Source organism: Panthera tigris, chromosome B1, assembly GCF_018350195.1.
Source record: "Panthera tigris isolate Pti1 chromosome B1, P.tigris_Pti1_mat1.1, whole genome shotgun sequence".
Classification (NCBI taxonomy): Eukaryota; Metazoa; Chordata; class Mammalia; order Carnivora; family Felidae; genus Panthera; species Panthera tigris.
Genome location: NC_056663.1, coordinates 155942213 through 155960469, shown reverse-complemented (window position 1 = coordinate 155960469; position 18257 = coordinate 155942213). Strand labels below are relative to the sequence as shown.

General features: G+C 33.0%; 1 long non-coding RNA gene across 1 annotated transcript in view; it reads left to right on the top strand.

Annotated features, from left to right (window-relative positions):
* LOC122237735 overlaps positions 1–18257 on the top strand; it is a 51344-nt gene that overhangs the window by 28689 nt on the left and 4398 nt on the right. The window lies entirely within an intron of this gene.

Below are 18257 nucleotides of genomic sequence, written 5' to 3'. Positions count from 1 at the left end.
TTTTAGAAGCAGATAATTAATTTTACATTCTGTGTATCCTTGCTCAATATTTTTTTTTAGTTTATTTGCTTGTAACCATATTAAATAAAGGACATTTAAACACTTTTACTTTATTGATTTCATTTATTATTCTACTTCTTTCCTGTTGTTTAGTTATTGATTTTGATTATCCTTTGTTTATCAAGATTGCTTTTTAAATTCCTTTTGGCTTTTCAAATGTTGTTATTCTGACTCATTATATGTCTGAGACTATATTTTTGTTCTCAACAAAGACACCAATTCTGTGTCAGGTATGAAATTCCAAACAAATTTTTGCCTTTAAAATTGTGTACATATTTTGGCAAGGACTTTCACATATGTACTACAGCAAAATTTGATGTGTGATATTTTTCTTAGAGTTCCATTTATCGTGTACATATGTGTGACTAGGGAGGACTGTATTACTCATGTATATGGTTATATAACAGGGGTTGGGGGAATATCTTCAGTGGAAAGCAGAAACTGTATACTCTCTCCCAGTTATACTAAAGTTCACTGTAAGGTAAATCAGAAATCAACGCCAGCTGGGGCGCCTGGGTGACTCAGTGGGTTAAGCGTCTGATTCTTGATTTCAGCTTAAGTCGTGATCTCATGGTTTGTGAGTTTGAGCTCTGGATTGGGCCCTGCATTGATAGCATGGAGCCTGCTTGGGATTCTCTTTCTCCACCCCCCTGCCCCTCCCCCACTTGCTCTCTCTTAAAATAAATAAAAATAAACTAACTAAATAAATACATAAATAAAATAATACCAAGTTTCCTTAGTTTGAGTGGCAGGAAGAATTTGAAGATGGTTTCCGTGATTTTAGCTGCTGGTTTTCACATCTTTATTCCATCCCATTTCATACCAGCTCTCAACCATGTTTATTTCTGTTTTTTGGGTTGTTTGTTTCTTTGTTTTAGTATGCTATTGCTCAGCTTTTTTGGGAGGGGACATTTTTCTGTTTATGCAGCTTATCTCTCTGGCAGTCTAAACATTTATCATGCAAGTTATCAGCTCTGTGCCTGGGCCCAAGAGTTTCTCAAACCTTCCCCATCCCCATGCATTGTGTATCTTGTGATTCTATATTTCCTTGGGTTATATGCATAAATGCTAGCCATATTCTACTTATGACACTGCCATTCTATGGGAGTTGGTGTCTCTGAATGAATGTATTGGAAGCAGCAAGTGCAATTTGACAGGTTATATAATTCAATAATTAATAGGGCAAATCTTTCTTAATTTTCTAGATGATGTACTTCATACAATTTTGAAACATGAGGCATCTATTTGGGGTAAAATTAAGGACACTTCATTTGCTTTTAGGCAGGAATGTTGATTTGTTTCAGATTTATGGATCATCTACTAATTATACTATTCAATTTGCTTTTTAAAATCTAGTTTTCATTTGAAAATTTTCCAGATATAGTTAATATATGTCGATTTATTTTATTAATGCATTCAAAAACAATGAAAGTGTCCTCCTATGTACAAAAACTTGATATCTGGATAAGATTAATACACTCATGAAAGCCCTTCTGGCTTGGCTTCTGTGCAAAGGCCCTGCCTACTGCCAGTATCAGGAGCCTTATCTGCAATGTGTGGCTGGGAGACCCCGATGCTTAACTAGTAAGAGGTTTTGCTCCCTTCACCACTGCTGCCCCAGCTGAGAAAAAGTGGAAACAAAGAAAGGTCATCTGAGGAGTCCCCTGATGACATGGGTTTTGGTCTTTTTTTAATAAATCCCTTCTGTAAGATGTTCAATGAAAAGCTGAAACTTAAAAAAAATAAATAAGTTGAATGAGGCTTGAAGAAGTAGAGGGTGAGTGATAACATCTAGTTATAGCAAAGACTCTTTACAAAAGCTTAATGATATAAGTGAATAGGATCTATTCATATTATTACAGTTAAAGGGCACAAAAGGGAAAGACTAGAAAGACAGGGACCATATTGTAAAACTCAAATAGATTTACATGTTCTGTATATATTGTAAATGCATTACATATATGTAAAATAAGATTTTAGGATTTATAAAGAAGTTATTCATATAATTTATTTAGTTCCTGACTCCTGGTAAATACATTGAACAGTTCAATAAATCCTAATGACGTCCTATTTAGTGACCAGGCAGAGAAAAAAATTAAGTTAGTTTGGCTGAAAATTAACCAAAAAGGGATATAACTTATTAGATGAGTCAGCATTTATATGTGTGTGTGGTACATGAACGTGTTTGTGTACATATATATGTGTGGTCACACATGTATGTACATATGCCAGTGTATGTATCTCTATACATGTATCTTTATGTATATTTGCATATAGACACTTACATATAAATACATATAATTATGCATATATGTATACATATAATACAAATACATATATATCTAAATAAATATACATGTATAAATAAATTTTAGTGGACTCTTTCACCAGTGATCATGTATCGCTCACACCAATGATCATGGATAGTCGTTCTTCTGGAAACACGTTACAAATAAAAATTATCAGTTCCCACCCACATCTGATCTACTAAATCAGAAACTGTAAGGATTGGTCCAATTATCTTTTAATAAGGCTTCCAACTGATAATATGCATACTAATTTTAAGAACTACGGATCTCAAAAATAGCATTTGTAGTATATTTTTTATATAAGTGAAATATTGATAAAATCTTTCAAATGTGTTTTCAAAAGAGGACAAAATTAAGTATTTCAAGATTATGTTTCTTGCCATTTCTAGATGAGGGACACTGGAATGTGAGAGTACCTCTGTCTTTTTATTAAAAACAAAAACCAAGAACTAACTTCACTCTAAAATTATCAATGACTTGTGTTTATTTGTGTATTCTAGATTTTAAAAAAAAGCAGAATCTTCTCCACTTTTCAAAAGTAGAGAAGTTATTTCCTAAGGACTTATGTAAGATAGAAAGTTAAATGTTAGCATGAATAAAATAGAAAACTAGGATTCTGATATTTACCATCAGTGGCATCAATATATTATTTTTGGACATATATCCTATAAAGCAAATTATAATACTGTTTAAAGAATATTAGTAAATATATGCTATGAACCCATAATCTGTCTCAAGACACAAAACTGTAGAGTCATTAAAGACCCATATGCCCCTCCTGATCTGTTTTTCTTTTCCTGAGCATAGTCTTTTTTATATTATAGAAAGTGGATTTTATTATTTTTGAAAACAGATTTTAAAAACACATTTTCCAAATGTTTGCTGCTAATATACAAACATTTAACTGATTTTCATATATTGGTATTGTATTCTACAACCTTGCTACATTTATTTTTAAGGTAAATTGTATTTGGAGAAAATTATAAATTCATATGCAATTATAGGAAATAATTCAGAGAGCTTCCCTGTATGCTTTATCCAGTTTCCCCAATGGTTCCATTTTGTAAAACTGTGATAAAATATCACAACAGTATACTGACATTGATAGAGCCAAGATACACTTACATCTCCACAAGGATTCTTCATGTTGTGCTTGCCGCCCCCCGCCCCAAGTATCCTACCCCCATTTCCTTAATCCCTAGACATCACTAATTGCTTCTCCATTCTTATAATTTTGTCATTTCAACAATGTTATATTAATGGAATCATACAGTATTTAATCTTTACAGATTTCTTCTCTCAACATAAAGTTATCCAAGTTGTTGTCCATCACAATGGTTTGTTCCTTTTTATTGCTGAATAGCATGTCATGGTATGGATGTTCCAAGATTTGCTTAATCATTCACCTTTTGAAAGACATCTGAACGTGTTCCCATTTTTTGCTTATTAGGAATAAATCTGCTTTGCCTATTTGTGTACAGCTTTTGTGAACATATGTTTCCACTTATCTGGATAAATGCCCAAGAATGCAAATACTGTGACATATGGCAGTTTCAGGTGCAGTTTATAAAAAAACTGCCAAAATATTTTCCAGAGTCATTGTACCATTTTACATTCCCACCAGCAATGTATGAGTGATTCAGTTTCTCTATATTTTTACCAGAATTTTCTATTGTTACTTTCTCCCCCTATTTAAAAAAAAATAGCTATTTGGTTTTCTATAGAATGTTATCTCATTGTGGTTTTGTTTCGAATTTCTCTAGTGATTAATAATGTTGAACATTTTCTCAAATGCTTATTTACCATCTTCAGTGAAAAGTCTTCTCATGCATTTTTTTCTATTTCCTAATTGGATAGGTTTTGTTTATTGTTTAATTTTACTGTTGATTTGTGGGGAGTTTTATATATATTCTGGCTTCTACTCCTTTGTCAGGTATGTTATTTGCAAGCAAGTTTTCAAATTTGTAAGGTTTTTTTTGAGTCTATTCATAGAGCAAAATTTTTTTAATTTTAATGAAGTTCATATTGCAATTGTTTCATTTTTTGGATTGTTCTTTTGGTGTCAAGACTAAGAACTCTTTGTGTAATTCTAGATTCTGATTATTTTCTCCTTTTTTCCCCCCTAAATATTTTATTTTTTTACATGTTGTATTCAAGTCACTAATCCATTTTGAGTGACTATTTCTATAATATGTAATTTTTAAGGTCAACATTTATTTTTTTTTGTCTTTGTTGTCCAATTTCTTTAGTATCATTTATTGAGAGGATCATCCTTGACCACTTAATTGCATTTGCACCTTAATAAAAAATCAGATGGATATATATATATATATATATATACACATATATATATACATATATACACACACATATATATATACATATATACATATGTATATATATACATATATATATATACATATACATATATATGTATATACATATATACATATATATACACATATATATATGTATATATATATACACACACACACATATACACACACATATATATATACACATGTGTGTGTATATATATATATATACTTTTTATTTTTATTCTACTCTATTAGTATATAATATGTGTGTATAAAATATGAGATATATCTATCATATTGCCTTATGAAATACCATACTGTCCTCATTGTTGTAGCTTCATAGTGAATCTAAATATATTAGTGTGAATTCTCTAGCTTTATTCTTACTCAAATCTGTTTGGAATATTATAGGTTCTTTGTCTACTGACATATATTTTAGAAACAGTTGTCAATTTAAATTAAATAGCTGCTAGAATCTTGATAGGGTCTGTGTAGAATCTATAAATCTACTTATCCCCTTGGGGAGGATTGGCTCTTCAACAACATTGAGCATTTTAGTCCAGAGACATGATATATGTGTGTATGTATGTATGTATGTATGTATGTATATATGTATGTGTGAATGTACATCTATTTATTTAGATCTTGTTTTGTTTCTTTTAATGATATTTAGTAACTTTCACACATATTTTGCGAATGTTGTCCTTGATATTTCTTGGGTTTTGGTGCTATTAAAATTAGCATTTTAAATTTCTGTTTCCAGTTGTCCTTTAAAAGTACAGAGAAACAAAACTGATTTTGTATGTTGAACATTTCCCATGTGATCTTGATTAATTAACTTATTAGTGTTAGTATCATTTTTTACTGATTCTTTAGGATTTTCAATAGTCATGATCTTGTCATATAAGAGTAATTCCATTTTGACTTCTAGTCTGTTGGTCTGTAGGTTTTTATGTAATGTTACTTTGAAATTAGTTGAAACACTATGTTTGATAATTTATATTTCCATTTCAGTTTAAAATTTTTACCTTCTGTTTATTCATTAGTATGTGAAACATTTAGAAAGTTAAAAAATATATCCGTACTTTTAGTTTTAATTTATATTTATGTATATGATTTATAAATAATATATTCAGTGTTAGATACGATTGCATTTTTAAAACTTGCTTGAAGCTTGCATCATAGTTTAATACTCATTCTTTTTTTAATGCTCAGTCTACGTTCTGAAAGACGTGCAATCTCCATTCACTTGTGCACTATGTCCATTATATTGAGCAGTTTAATGTGCTTGTAAGTTTGTGATATTGTTACTGTTTTTTTAAATTGATTTGATCTAGATATCTGTGGAAAAACTTACTTAAGTCTCTTATTTTGCGGAAGCATTGGTTATTTACCTTTCCTTTGGAGAAATGACAAATTTTGCTTTATTGCACTGAAACTTTTGGTGAATAAAATTAGTTTTCACATTCTAGTTAGTTGATAAAAGCTTTTAACAGTAAGTGGTGATGTATACTATTTCTAGCTGTGTTGAAATTCTCATGTTGTTAGTATAGATAGACCAGGTATCTTTACATCATTTCCTTCCACTCTTTCTTACAATATTTAAAATGTCTTATTTTGTTTGTGCATTCTATGTGTGTAACTTTCACTCTTTAATGTCTTTGGGGTAAAGTATTGTTTTTTCTCTCCCCTCATTCCATTTATTTCTTTCTACTAGCTTACCTAATGTATATTTATTTCTATTTTACAGGTTAGGCTAGAAATTTCCCTCTATTATATAATAAGTAAGCATACAAAATACAGACCTGTGAATGCTTAAAATCCGATGACCTTCTTTTCAAAGTTTTTGGCCTTTAAAAAAAATACATAGTTTGGAGCTTTGTTTAAATGTACTCATATCTTTGCTATTTTATGTAATCATTAATATTTCTTGCAGCTTAGACCTTCCATCATGGATTACTTTCCAATTATCTAAAGCATATTCTATATGTATTCCTTCAGTAAAATTCAGTTACTAGAAACATTACTCAATTTTTTTCCTAAAGTATTTTATTTGATCACAAATTCATACTGTTATCAAAGCTTGATTTTATTCAGATATCCATGCTAATGGCCATTTTCATCCAGAAATTTAATTTAATTTTGTTTTATTTTATTATATTTTTATATAATTTTATATATATATATATATATATATATATATATATATATATATATATATATATATATAGGCTGCTGCTGTGGGTGGTGTTTTAGAAAGAATTTAGTTGATGTTCTTACTGTTCTTTGTAAATACTTGTTTGGTTTTTTTTTGTTTTGTTTTTGTTTGTTTGTTTTTGCCTAGGGTCTTTTAGAATACTTTTTTCTGTCTTAGGCACTCTATTAATTTACCTAAGTGTTCCTAGATATTAATTACCTTTTATTTCACCTGTCTAGTACATACTGTGTGTCTTCTATGTGTGGATTCATAGCTTTCATCGTATTTGGATAATTCTAGTCATTTTGTAATTAAATATTCCTTGTACTTTATGTTCTTTATATCTTTCTTGCATTTTATATATTCTTACTTTTCCCACCATTTTACTTTCTTTTCAGGTTTTGATTTCTAATGTTTTATGATACCTTCTAGATAATTTATTTAATTTAGTCTTATTTACCAATTGTCTCTTTAGTTATTACTTATCTTTCGTCTGATATATTCAATTCCAAATATTAATTAATATAGATTCCAGTTTTAGAACTATTATTTGCCTTCTTCAAATCTGACTTAATGTTTTTTAACAAGAAACTAACATAAGAATTCTCTAGCACTAACATAAGAATTCTCACTAAGTGCCTTATGTATATATCCAATGTGGTAGAATGTAGGTTTCTGTCAATTATACAGTTAGTTTTAAAGATAAAACAATTTACAGCTAACAGAGAAAAACAGGAAACATTTATATCCTTCCTCTATGTTTATAGATAAACGCATGTAAGTTGTACTTATTCTCAGAAATCTATATTTTCTAAAATCATTATTCTACAAAGTAAAAAAGAAAAAAAAAGTAGTTTGTTTCTAAAATTAAAGATAGACATTTTTTCTAATTTTTAGACAGCATTGGTTTAATGGCCAGAATGGTCACAATATAACTCTTTACCCCAGCTTTCAAAATAGAGAGCTAGCAAAATTAATGCAAAATAAGCAAATGAACAGTAAATACAGAAACGCAGTAAATGACAATTCTGTAGAGCCCTATGACTTTCTTCATAGAGACATGTGCTTTCACATTTCATATAAATGATTGCTACTTACTTGGTGGAGTCAAACCAATCCTAATTTTTGAAATTTTAGAGAATTTTAAATCATCCTGTGTGATACAGTAACAGTAATGGCCTCTATAGTGATACCAACTCATAGTATAATGAATCCTAAGTTGTTGTTGTTGTTGTTATTTTGAAACATTTAAGTATGGTTATGAACTATTTCACTGTATGGTCTCTAGAACAAATGAGTTTTGAATTTGAAATTTCGTGATACCACATACTGGCTGAATGACCTCGAACATACATAAATAGACTTAACTTTCTCTCTGCTGCTGCTCTCTCTCTCTCCCATTTCCCCTCTCTCATTTCTCTCATTTCATATATTTAAAACATATATCTAAAGTTAATTTTATTCAATTGTTATAAAAATATATTATTTAACAACATAATGCCATTTACATTAGCACCCTCTCTAATGAAATACTTAGGGATTTATCCAACAAAATATGTGCAAGATCTATATGAGATAAAGTACAACACTGTGGTGAATGAAAAAAAAAGTCCTCTATAAATGGAGAAATACTCCATGTTCATGGATAAGAAGACACAGTATTGCCAAGTTGTCAGTTCTTATCAAACTGATCTATAGAGTCAGTGCAATCCCAATCCAAATCCCATGAAGATATTTTGTGGACATTGACAAACTGATTCTGAGGTTTATATGGAGAAGAAAAAAAAAAGAGCCTGACTAGCCAACACAGTATTGAAGGAGAAGAACAAAATTGGAGGACTTCGACACTGTCTGACTTCAAAACTTATTATAAAGCTACGATAATCAGGACAGTGTGGAATTAGCAACAATAAAAAATAGACAAAAAGGTCGATGGAACCAATAGAATGACCAGAAATAGGCCCACAAAATAGAGTCAACTGATCTTTTATAAAAGAGTAAAGATAATACCAGGGAGCAAAAATAATTTTTTTCTTTTTTTTTAAATGTCTATTTTTGAGAGAGTGAGAGAGACAGAGCATGAGCGGGGGAGGTGCAGAGAGCGAGAGAGACACAGAATCTGAAGCAGGCTCCAGGCTCCAAGCTGTCCCGCAGTGAGCACAGAACCTGATGCCTGGCTTGAAGCCATGAACTGTAAGATCATGACATGAGCTAAAGTTGGATGTTCAACTGACTGAGCCACCTAGGCGCACCAGCCCACTTTTATTTAAAGATTCAATGCAGGGGACACCTGGGTGGCTCAGTTGGTTAAGCATCTGACATCAGCTCAGGTTATGATCTTGTGGTTTGTGGGTTCAAGCCCCACATCAGGCTCTGTGCTGACAGCTCAGAGCCTGAAGCCTGCTTCACATTCTCTCTCTCTCTCTCTCTCTCTCTCTCTCTCTGCCCCTACCCTGCTCATACTCTGTCTCCTGTCTCTCTCAAAAATAAATAAACATTAAAAAAAAGAGTCAATGCACACCCAACAAAAAAATCTCACCATTGTATTTTTGAACAAGTTGATTCTAAAATTTACGTGGAAAGGCCAAAGTACTATAGTAGTGAAATCAATTCTGAGAGAAAGAACAAAGTCAGAAGACTCACATTGCCTTGTTTGGAGAATTACCACGAAGATGCAGTAATCAGGACAGTGTGTTTTTGGGGAGAGGATAGACGGAGATGAATGCAATAGAATAGAGAGCCCAGGAATAGAGTCACATAAATACAGTCAATTGATTTTTGACAAAGATGCAAAGTCATTTCTGTGAAGACACATCTGATAAATAACTCATCCAAAATATATAAGAATTCTTAAAAATCATTAATAAGAAAATATCCATATTTTTTAAAACGGGCCAAAAAACACACACCTCAGTGAAAAAGATATAAATATGGCAAATAAGCATATGAAAAGATGCTCCACATCATCTGTCGTCAGGAAAATGCAAATTAAAACAATAAAAAGATAGCATTCCATACCTATTAGAATGGTTGAAATCCAAAACACTGACAACACCAAATGTTGGTCAGGATGTTGGCAAGAGGAACACTTGTTCATAGTTGGTGGGAATGGAAAATTGTACAGTCACTTTGGAAGACGTTTTGGTGCTTTCCTATAAAACTAAACATACTTTGTGCATATGTATAGCTATTTTGCTCCTTGGTATTTATCCAAAGGAGTTGAAAATGTATGTGCATACAAGAACGCACATGGGTGTATGTAGCAGCACCCAAACTTGGAAGCAATACAGATGTCTTTCACTAGAGGACTGTATAAAATATATTATGGTCCAGCCAGACAACGGAATATTATTCAGTAATAAAAAGAAATGAGGATTCAAGACATAACAAAACATGAGGGAAATTTAAGTGCATATTAAGTAAGTAAAAGAAGTCAATCTGAAAAGGATAAATAATATATAATTCCAACTATATGACATTCTGGAAAAGGCAAAACTATGAAGATCCTAAAAAGATCAGTAGTATCTAAGGGTTGGTGGAGTGGAAGATGGGGAGGTTGTAGGAAGGATGATTTTTAGGACTGTAAAAATACTCTGTATGATACAATAATGATAGATACATGTTATTTTATACATGTGTCCAAACCCATAGAAGATACAACAGTGAAACCCTAAAGTAAACTGTGAATTTAGAAGATTATGATGCGTCAATGCAAGTTCATCAATTGTGAAAAATGTACCAATCTGGTGGCGGATGTTAACAATAGGGAAGACTATGCAGGGGTGGTGGTTGAGAGTAAAAGGGAAATCTTTGTACCTCCCTCTCAATTTTACCGTAAACCTAAAACCGCTCTAAAACAATAAAGTCTTGGTTTGAAAAGTCTCTTATTAGTAAGGTGATGATACAATATAAAACAAAATAATTGGGATAGGAAATTTGTCCAAGATAGTAAATTATAAATAAAGTGAGTTAGTTTACTTTTATTAACTTTTTAATCACAAGGCTTTAGTATTGTCTACATACCTTAAGCAATGTATATATTTAAAACACAAAGTATATTGGTTTTAAGCATTTTGTATTTTGGAAAAATACTTTTGTGTGTCTAAATGCACTAATTTCTCATGTTCTATATATTTTAATAACTAAAGTATTTTAGAATTCTCTTATTATATTCAAACTAAAAATAATTTGGAAAGCTGAAGAACAATTAGGTAAGTTAATCTTACATCTGATTTTACTTATTTGAGTAATAAAGCTAGAACTTTCACAACTATGTTGCCTCAGGGTACGAATGAAAAATTAGTCTTTAATTAAAGTAAGCATAAGACAAAATTACATTATAAAACTGTGTATATTAAAATACTGACTTAAAATTTAGTGCAGGTTTGAAGTGCTTTCTATTCTCTCTCACTCCTTTACTCTTTATGAGTTGTGGAAATGATGTGTTTCACTAAAGAGTAGATTGCAGAAAATATTGCTATTCTGATTCTAAAGGAATTGGCAAACTTGATTCAAAAATAGTTTACCACTGGGACTATCCAAAATGACGAAACGGAAGAATTCCCCTAAGAAAAACGCCCAGGAAATAAAAACAGCTAACGAACTGATCAAAAATGATTTAAACAATATAAAAGAAAGTGAATTTAGAATAATAGTCATAAAATTAATCACTGGGCTTGAAAACAGTATAAAGGACAGCAGAGAATTTTTTGCTACAGAGATTAAGGGACTAAGGAACAGCCAGGAGGAGCTAAAAAATACTATCAATGAGCTGCAAAATAAAATGGAGACAACTACGGCTCGGATTGAAGAGGCAGAGGAAAGAATAGGTGAACTAGAAGATAAAATTATGGAAAAAGAAGCTGAGAAAAATGAGATAAAAAAATCCAGGAGTATGAGGGGAAAATTAGAGAACTAAGTGATGTACTAAAGAGAAATAATCTATGCATAATTGGTATTCCAGAGGAGGAAGAGAGAGGGAAAGGTGCTGAAGGTGTACTTGAAGAAATAATAGCTGAGAACTTCCTGGATCTGGGGAAGGAAAAAGGCACTGAAATCCAAGAGGCACAGAGAACTCCCTTCAGACGTAACTTGCATCGATCTTCTGCACGACATATCATAGTGAAACTGGCAAAATACAAGGATAAAGAGAAAATTCTGAAAGCAGCTAGAGATAAACGTGCTCTAACATATAAAGGGGGACCTATAAGACTCGTGACCGATCTCTCTACTAAAACTTGGCAGGCCAGAATGGAATGGCAGGAGATCTTCAATGTGATGAACAGAAAAAATATGCAGCCGAGAATGCTTTATCCAGCAAGTCTGTCATTTAGAATAGAAGGAGAGATAAAGGTCTTCCCAAACAAACAAAAACTGAAGGAATTCATCACCACTAAACCAGCCCTACAAGAGATCCTAAGGGGGATCCTGTGAGACAAAGTACCAGAGCAAGCGTGAAACCTATGGACATCACAATGAGTCTAAACCCATATCTTTCTATAATAACACTGAATGTAAATGGACTAAATGCCAACCAAAAACCAACCAAATGGACTAAATACCAACCAAAACATAGAGTATCAGAATGGATAAAAAAAACAAGACCCATCTATTTGCTGTCTACAAGAGACTCATTTTAGACCTGAGGACACCTTCAGAATGAGAGTGAGGGGATGGGGAGAGTGAGGGGATATTTATCACGCTATTGGAAGTCAAAAGGCAGCTGGAGTAGCCATACTTATATCAGACAAACTAGACTTTAAATTAAAGGCTGTAACAAGAGACGAAGAAGGGCATTATATAATAATCACAGGGTCTATCCATCAGGAAGAGCTAACAATTATAAATGTCTATGCACCGAATACGGGAGCCCCCAAATATATAAAACAATTACTCACAAACATAAGCAACCTTATTGATAAGAATGTGGTCATTGCAGGGGACTTTAACACTCCACTTACAGCAATGGACAGATCATCTAGACACACGGTCAATAAAGAAACAAGGGCCCTGAAAGATACATTGGATCAGATGGACTTGACAGATATATTTAGAACTCTGCATCCCAAAGCAACAGAATATACTTTCTTCTCGAGTGCACATGGAACATTCTCCAAGACAGATCACATACTGGGTCACAAAACAGCCCTTCATAAGTATACAAGTATTGAAATCATACCATGCATACTTTCAGACCACAATGCTCTGAAGCTTGAAATCAACCACAGGAAAAAGTCTGGAAAACCTCCAAAAGCATGGAGGTAAAAGAACACCCTACTAAAGAATGAGTGGGTCAACCAGGTAATTAGAGAAGAAATTTAAAAATATATGGAAACAAACTAAAATGAAAATACAACCATCCAAACGCTTTGGGATGCAGCGAAGGCAGTCTTGAGAGGAAAATACATTGCAATGCAGGCCTATCTCAAGAAACAAGAAAAATCCCAAATACAAAATCTAACAGCACACCTAAAGGAACTAGAAGCAGAACAGCAAAGACAGCCTAAACCCAGCAGAAGAAGAGAAATAATAAAGATCAGAGCAGAAATAAACAATATAGAATCTAAAAAAACTGTAGAGCAGATCAATGAAACCAAGAGTTGGTTTTTTGAAAAAATAAACAAAATTGATAAACCTCTAGCCAGGCTTCTCAAAAAGAAAAGGGAGATGACCCAAATAGATAAAATCATGAATGAAAATGGAATGATTACAACCAATCCCTCAGAGATACAAACAATTATCAGGGAATACTATGAAAATTTATATGCCAACAAACTGGCCAACCTGGAAGAAATGGCCAAATTCCTAAACACCCACACGCTTCCAAAACTCTATCAGGAGGAAATAGAAAGCTTGAATAGACCCATAACCAGCGAAGAAATTGAATCAGTTATCAAAAATCTCCCAACAAATCAGAGTCCAGGTCCAGATGGCTTCCTAGGGGAGTTCTACCAGACGTTTAAAGCAGAGATAATACCTATCCTTCTCAAGCTATTCCAAAAAATAGAAAGGTAAGGAAAACTTCCAGACTCATTCTATGAAGCCAGTATTACTTTGATTCCTAAACCAGACAGAGACCCAGTAAAAAAAGAGAACTACAGGCCAATATCCCTGATGAATATGGATGCAAAAATTCTCAATAAGATACTAGCAAATCGAATTCAACAGCATATAAAAAGAATTATTCACCACGATCAAGTGGGATTCATTCCTGGGATGCAGGGCTGGTTCAACATTCACAAATCAATCAATGTGATACATCACATTAATAAAAGAAAAGATAAGAACCATATGATCCTGTCAAATGATGCAGAAAAGCCTTTGACAAAATTCAGCAACGTTTCTTAAAAAAACCCTCGAGAAAGTCAGGATAGAAGGAACATACTTAAAGATCATAAAAGCCATTTATGAAATCCCACAGCTAACATCATCCTCAATGGGAAAAACAGAGCTTTTTCCCTGAGATCAGGAACACTACAGGGATGTCCACTCTCACCGCTGTTTTTTAACATAATGTTGGAAGTTCTAGCATCAGCAATCAGACAACAAAAGGAAATCAAAGGCATCAAAATTGGCAAAGATGAAGTTAAGCTTTCACTTTTTGCAGATGACATCATATTATACATGGAAAATCTGATAGACTCCACCAAAAGTCTTCTAGAACTGATACATGAATTCAGCAAAGTTGCAGGATACAAAATCAATGTACAGAAATCAGTTGCATTCTTATACACTAATAATGAAGCAACAGAAAGACAAATAAAGAAACTGATCCCATTCACAATTGCACCAAGAAGCAAAAAATACCTAGGATAAACCTAACCAAAGATGTAAAAGATCCGTATGCTGAAAACTATAGAAAGCTTATGAAGGAAATTGAAGAAGATATAAAGAAATGGAAAAACATTCCATGCTCATGGATTGGAAGAATAAATATTGTCAAAATGTCAATACTACCCAAAGCTATCTACACATTCAGTGCAATCCCAATCAAAATTGCACCAGCATTCCTCTTGAAGCTAGAACAAGCAATCCTAAAATTCATATGGAACCACAAAAGGCCCCAAATAGCTAAAGTAATTTTGAAGAAGAAGACCAAAGCAGGAGGCATCACAATCCCAGACTTTAGCCTCTACTACAAAGCTGTCATCATGAAGACAGCATGGTATTGGCACAAAAACAGACACATAGACCAATGGAATAGAATAAAAACCCCAGAATTAGACCCACAAATGTATGGCCAACTAATCTTTGACAAAGCAGGAAAGAATAGTGGAAAAAAGACAGTCTCGTTAACAAATGGTGCTGGGAGAAATGTACAGCAACATGCGGAAGATTGAAACTAGACCACTTTCTCACACCATTCACAAAAATAAACTCAAAATGGATAAAGGACCTGAATGTGAGACAGGAAACCATCAAAACCTTAGAGGAGAAAGCAGGAAAAGACCTCTCTGACCTCAGCCGTAACAATTTCTTACTTGACACATCCCCAAAGGCAAGGGAATTAAAAGCAAAAATGAACTACTGGGACCTTATGAGGATAAAAAGCTTCTGCACAGCAAAGGAAACAACCAACAAAACTAAAAGGCAACCAACGGAATGGGAAAAGATATTTGCAAATGACATATCGGACAAAGGGCTAGTATCCAAAATCTATAAAGAGCTCACCAAACTCCGCACCCAAAAAACAAATAACCCAGTGAAGAAATGGGCAGAAAACATGAATAGACACTTCTCTAAAGAAGACATCTGGATTGCCAACAGGCACATGAAAAGATGCTCAACGTCGCTCCTTATCAGGGAAATACAAATCAAAACCACACTCAGATATCACCTCACGCCAGTCAGTGTGGCCAAAATGAAGAAATCAGGAGACTATAGATGCTGGAGAGGATTTGAAGAAATGGGAACCCTCTTGCACTGTTGGTGGGAATGCAAATTGGTGCAGCCACGCTGGAAAACAATGTGGAGGTTCCTCAAAAAGTTAAAAATAGACCTACCCTATGACCCAGCAGTAGCACTGCTAGGAATTTACCCAAGGGATACAGGAGTACTGATGCATAGGGGCACTTGTACCCCAATGTTTATAGCAGCACTCTCAACAATAGCCAAATTATGGAAAGAGCCTAAATGTCCATCAACTGATGAATGGATAAAGAAATTGTGGTTTATATACACAATGGAATACTACGTGGCAATGAGAAAGAACGAAATATGGCCCTTTGTAGTAACATGGATGGAACTGGAGAGTGTGATGCTAAGTGAAATAAACCATACAGAGAAAGACAGATACCATATGTTTTCACTCTTAGGTGGATCCTGAGAAACCTAACAGAAACCATGGGGGAGGGGAAGGAAATAAAAAAAAAAGAAGTTAGAGTGGAAGAGAGCCAAAGCATAAGAGACTTAAAAACTGAGAACAAACTGAGGGTTGATGGGGGGTGGGAGGGAGGGGAGGGTGGGGGATGGGTATTGAGGAGGGCACCTTTTGGGATGAGCACTGGGTGTTGCATGGAAACCAATTTGACAATAAACTTCATATATTGAAAAAAAAATAGTTTACCACTAAGCCTATTGTGTACAGTTGGCTTACGTTTCTTGTCAGGTAACTGGTTACGTGGGTACAATTTAATTTGTAATACCTGAAGTGATAGTGCTGTTTCTCTCAACGTGATATAATTTCCAAATTTCCGCTTGTAATTTTGACTGAATAATAATTTCTTCACACAGAAGTTGTGGTTAGGCAGAATAAGATTTTGGGTTCCATTTTTAACAACAATAACATTAAGAAAGACATATGGAGAAAAAGGAAATTTATACTACTTTTTGAAAGAAATTTATACTATTAGTGGGTTGTTACCAACTAAATGGCAAATCTTTTGGGACCCAAATAATTTAATTATCTTATTCAAAAGCCAATTAGATCATGAAATATATCAGAAAGGGTTTTGGAAAACACAACTGAATTATGTAAGTGAAAAATGCTATGAGTGGCAAATATATTTTTTTCAAATACAATATTATTGTATTATTACTATTATAATATTATGAACTCTAGAAAAATATTTCACTTGATTTCAATTTTTATATAAGAATTTAAAATTCTAAATACAAACTAGTTGGATATTATTCCTTTGCAGTTATAAGCACATAGGGAAGCAGTTAATATTTTTACTTCAGGTCATAGCTGAAATTGTATAACCTTTCCAATAATTTTGATTAAAATTATAAAACAGTAATATTCTTCATTTGAAATCCAGGGCTCAAAGAATCCAGTTTAATCCCAGCAATTAGAGGTATACTTGAACCTTTTATACTCCAAACAATACAAACTGCTGTCTGGGAACGAGCATATATAGTTGAAATTGTTTTAATACAAGTGAGATGAGTCCTAAAATGGTACTTTCATGCCATTCTAAGCTTTCATAATTTATTTCTTCATGGCTGCCCAAAACAATATAATCTTGGATTAACAGTGTGTCCATTGTGACTAATAATTTTTCTCTTTGTATTTCAGTGTCATACATTCATAAAAATATTTTAACATTGTAAATTTGATTTAAATGATTAGTAGATAAATAAGCCTTCCCCTTCATACTCTTTTCTTGTTCTTTATGACTGTACTGTAAATTGTATCACTTGTCGTTAAAATGTATTATTATTTTCCTTGGAAAGAAACATCCTGTCTATTGTATTATCCCCTTTTCAGATACTCTTGGGATGTACACCAGCTGTGAAACAGAAGAATAAATTAGAAATGATTATAATTAGAAAATGAGCCTGCTTGTAATTTCCCCCTCCACTTAAGACCAAAGCTGGAACTACCATAAAATGACACCAGGAGGCCCTATTATAATCTGTATCAGATAAACAGATTCACAAAATCTTCAAATGATCTTCCAAAAATCATATTGAATTAGACATGTTTGGGTTTTTGGGTAGAGTTTGAACAAAGATGAGGAAGTGACTTCACTCAAGCAATTTCTTAAGCACCTGTATATCAGTTTCTCTTTGGGAATATCATTTCTATGACTTAGAATCCACCCAAATAATCAAGCACAGATGTTATAACACAGATAGTAGCTCATGTGTTTCTTTCAGGAAGTTACAGGATTTGTGAGGGCATATTGGTAATGCAGTCAGTTAAACCCAAGCAGACTAGGAAATAAAATCATCATCAGTCTCCTATTACACAAGCATCATTGTTTTTTTTTTTTTTTAATTCAACTAACCTAGTAGTCCTGAAGTGAAAAAAAATTCTTGATGCTTTAACTTGAATTAAAACCTTAATAGTTAAAGAGAATTTACCAATCCTAAATTTGACTGAATGGTTGTATTTATCAAGATTCTCCAGAGAAACTAAACCAATAG